Here is a 4,755-nt window from a genome sequence, read left to right as displayed (position 1 = left end):
TCCTGGATTTGTGGTCAGTGGATGGAGAATGGCCCCCATTGAGTCTCCCTGGTAATGCCCTTTATCCAACGAATGCCCTTTATCCAAAGAGAAACCGCACGTGACATCAAGCGCACAGGCGCAGGAGGTGGGACACGATGGGCGGAGTTCCCTGCCCCGACCCGGCCCCAGGCCCACGCAGGCCTTTCCTCGTAACCACAGTTTCTTGTAGTTTTTTTAATAAAACTTTAACTCAAGTAGGCTCCTGCGCAACGCTACGTGAACTTTGGTCGATATTGAGTGACCCTGTCCATGTGGGATGATGAGTTCTGAGTGCGCCCAAGGTCCTGAAATCTCCTTCCTGCTGGCACTCTCGCTGGTCCCACGGCTGAGAGCGCGTGGCGTCTGCGGCGGGATCATGGCCAATCCTCTCGCACCCGCCGGCCGGCTGATCTATAAATACCTACGTGCAGTATCTTCAATACAATTTTTAAAAATTCCTTTACCTTTTTTTATAATAGTAATCAGGGAAAAGATAAAGAGATATAATATTCAGTAACAGCTCATTACTTCTCTTAGATCTTACTTTGCTTTAATTTTTACCTCTTTCAACAGAAATGAGGTGAAAGCCCATCTATCTCTTAGAACCATCCTGTGTTAACACAGAAGGGTCATTGCATTTTCCCCATCGACTGCAGTGTTTGCATGGGCCACAATTTTGCGGCCACTTACTGACTCCTGGTCAGTGTAAAAAATGCTTCTGTAAATATCGTCATCTATTTATCTGAATACATTAATGTCTTGTTTCTTTTGAGTACATTTAGCAAACCTGGAGTGAAATTAATGTTGGTGATGATTTCTGGATGACTTTTTTCCAAAACACAAATTGTAATAATTCACATTCCCAGAAACTGTTAGGACTTGCTTCAGTGTTTTCCAAATGGACCCATTAAAATTGCTACCTTGTTGCTATTTCATTTTGCATTTCCTGAATACTAATGAGCTTCAGCACATTTCATAAATTTTTTCGACATCTGCATTGATTTTTCTACAAGCAACTATTGCATATTCTTTGCCCAATTTTTAATTCTCTTAAAAAATATTTTCAGTGAAGAGGCTTTTTATTAGGGAAAGTAAAGGTTGTCTTGCATATGTGTCCTAAATATTTTTCTGGGCTTTTTCTTTTTCTTTTTTTTTTTTAAAGATTTATTTATTTATTTATTTGACAGACAGAAATCACAGGTAGGCAGAGAGGCAGGCAGAGAGAGAGGAGGAAGCAGGCCCCCTGCTGAGCAGAGAGCCCACCACCCTGGGGCTCCATCCCAGGACCCTGGGATCATGACCTGAGCCAAAGGTTGAGGCTTTAACCCACTGAGCCACCCAGGTGTCCCTTTTTCTGGGCTTTCAGTTTGATTTGGGATAAATTTACAAACACTTTATGTACCTAAGTATGCCTTTCCTTTCTTTTGTGATTTTGGAGTTTTGTGATTAAGTGTGCAGTAAATCTTTATAAACATTTATGTACCTAAATATTTTTCTCCTTTTTCTTTTTCTTCCCTCAGAAATACCTCTTGAGATGCAACGTGCCCTGCATGTTCCTCCAGAGATTATTTTTAGTTATGCTCTAGTGCCCCGATGCTATTTCTTTGCAGAAGGGTTGTCATTCATTCCAGATCTACTAAATAAGTAATGGTTTCTAAGTGAATTGGAAAGGTATATTGCCAGATGTAAGCTTTGTATGTATGGATGGATGTGGTTCTAGATTTTATTCAGGTCTGAAAATCCTTTTTTCCCCTTTCTTTTGTACTTTTCTGTGTTAATACCAAGCCATTTTTTTTCTATTTGATATTTATTAAACTTAGCTTCTCTAGCTATAGTTTGACATTATACAAAGCATCTTCATGATGTAATAGAGTTAAAAAGATTTTTACAAGTTGAAATGTGGTACCCTTGTTTCCAAATATTTTAATTGCAATACATTTATTTAAAAATACACATTAAATGCATGTTTGACAGCAAACTTTCTATAATCTCAATACCACAAAATACTATACAGATATGGAAAAATCTAGTTCATATATAATACTTTGCTCCCCATACAGCTTTATTATGTGAAATGCACAGAGTAACTTAGAAATTCTAGCTTCTGAGTCCCAAATTGCCTCTGAAATTTTAGTGTAGTGCGACAAATTAAAATTACTTTTTTAGGCAAGATAGGAAACAACACATGTTGGAGAGGATGTGGAGAAAGGGGAACCCTCTTACACTGTTGGTGGGAATGCAAGTTGGTGCAGCCTCTTTGGAGAACAGTGTGGAGATTCCTCAAGAAATTAAAAATAGAACTTCCCTATGACCCTGCCATTGCACTACTGGGTATTTACCCCAAAGATACAGATGTAGTGAAAAGAAGGGCCATCTGTACCCCAATGTTTATACAGCAAGGGCCATAGTCACCAAACTTTGGAAAGAACCAAGATGCCCTTCAACGGACCAATGGATAAGGAAGATGTGGTCCATATACACGATGGAGTATTATGCCTCCATCAGAAAGGACGAATACCCAACTTTTGTAGCAACATGGACAGGACTGGAAGAGATTATGCTGAGTGAAATAAGTCAAGCAGAGAGAGTCAATTATCATATGGTTTCACTTATTTGTGGAGCATAACAAATAGCATGGAGGACATGGGGAGATGGAGAGGAGAAGGGAGTTGAGGGAAATTGGAAGGGGAGTGAACCATGAGAGACTATGGACTCTGAAAAACAACCTGAGGGTTTTGAAGGGGGGGGGGTGGGAGGTTGGGGGAACCAGATGGTGGGTATTAGGGAGGGCACGGATTGCATGGAGCACTGGGTATGGCACAAAAACAATGAATACTGTTACACTGAAAAGAAATAAAAAATTAAAAAAAAAAAAGAAAAAAAATGGAATGGGGATGTTCCTAGAACTCTGCCCCTAGGTCTTAACCTTTCATCACCCTAGGTATGATAAGATGTCTCTGTTTTGTACATGATTCAAATCTTTGTTTTATATTTCTTTTATCCAAAATAGCAAGCCATTTAAAGTCCACAGCTTTACAAAAATATTTAAAGTCCTGTTCGTTTCAGCATCACCAGATATCATTTTATAACATTTTCTAGGATATGCTTCCACATGAGTTCTTTAATTTAAAATTTAAATCATTTTGTAAAGTTCTAAAACTTATTTATCAGCATTCTACTTAAATTGCATTCAATCTGTCTATTAGCTAGAAAAGTATTGAATTTTTATGACATAAAATTTTCTCATTCAGTAAATGTCTAGATTTGTCCATTTTTTCCCCCAGGTTATTTGTATCCAGTGTTAATAGCTTTAGTAGTTTTCTTGGTATAATTTTTCCCTTTCTTGTGAAATCAGTTTCTAGGTATTATGGAGGGCTCCCGACGACCCTGTGTGTGTCTGTATCTTAAGGACCCTGCTCAGGGTGGGCTGGGGCCTCCCTGGACCTTGTCTGACCTCAGCTCTTCCCAGCCCCCCCCAAACAGTCCTGTCTCGAGGCCCTGAGGGTTAGGGCTCCCAGATGGATTTTGGGGACAAAGTGCAGCCTGTAGCCAGTGTCTACAGGGTCATGGAGAATCACAGAAATACAGTGGACTTCTGTGCTTGGGTCTTGCATCTGCGGCCTTCCTGAGCTCATGTACTCACTTTAGGCATTTCTCGGTGGATCCTTGAGATTTTCCATCTAGACCATGATGTCGTCTGCACAGAGGGATCATTTCATTTTTCCTGGCCGCACACCTTCTGTTTTTTGCTTTTGCCGGAGGCTGAGACCAGGCACTGAGTGTGGATGTCCTCGCTGTGTTTCCTTTAGGACAGGAAACGTTATTTCACCGTTAATGCGGTGCTGGCTGTAGGTTCTTCGTCATGCTTATCATGCCACGGAAAACTCTCCTCTACTCCTATTTTTGTAAGTTTTAATAGAGAACAGTCTCGAATTTTGTCACATGGTTTTCTGCATCCCTCGACAGGACATGCAATCCTTGTCATAATCACTCCGTTAAAACACTGGGTTATGCTGTTTACTTTTGAAAACTGCACCAGACTTGTGTTCCCAGAACGCAGTCCTGGCTGGTGGGGTGTGCGGCTGCGTGCTAGTCGCCAGCCCTTGGCGAGGTCTTTGGAGTCTATTCTTGAGGTATTTGCACCTGCCCTCTTGGTTTTTTTGTCCTGTCTTTGGTTTTGCTCTCAGGGAAGAGCCGGCTCGGTGAAACCCCTTCCTCTTCTGTTTTCAGAGAGAGATGGTGTAGACTTGGTATTCAATCCTCTTCGAATGCTTGATGGGCTTTTCCAGTGAAACTGCCTGTGCCCAGATATCCCTTTTTCTTAGGAGTTTCTATTAGCAATAATCGCGACTCGGATAAACCTCATTGGCTACAATACTGCCACTGCGCAAAGCTTTTTTAGGAGTTTCTAAAATGGGAGTGTCCCCTGTGCAAAGAAGGGCTTGGAGGGTGTGACTTGGGGGCTCCATTTTGCTGCGGCTCCATGTCCCCAGTCGAGGGGGTTTTAATGCTCACACACTCATCTTCCACCTGCACTGAGGGCAGGGCCCCAGCTGGACAGGACCATGGCCTGGAGGCGCCTGTCCACAAGTGATGTGACCAGCGTCACTGCAATTCTTGGACCAAAGCTGGCGGCACGATGACATCTGGGAGCATACGCCTGTGAGGAGGACAGGATCAGGACCTGCTGGGGAGGAGTGGGCTCTGCGACATGGTGAGAGAGGAGGTCCAGCA

General features: G+C 42.3%; 1 pseudogene; it reads right to left on the bottom strand.

Annotated features, from left to right (window-relative positions):
• Positions 1 to 4,336: 4,336 nt before the first annotated feature.
• Positions 4,337 to 4,416, bottom strand: LOC123388031 (annotated as a pseudogene).
• Between the last annotated feature and the right edge of the window lie 339 nt (positions 4,417 to 4,755).

The sequence above is a fragment of the Mustela putorius genome, unplaced genomic scaffold (assembly GCF_011764305.1).
Source record: "Mustela putorius furo isolate JIRA1106 unplaced genomic scaffold, ASM1176430v1.1 tig00003869_pilon_pilon_pilon, whole genome shotgun sequence".
NCBI lineage: Eukaryota > Metazoa > Chordata > Mammalia > Carnivora > Mustelidae > Mustela > Mustela putorius.
This window is presented reverse-complemented; position numbering and strand designations above follow the sequence as displayed.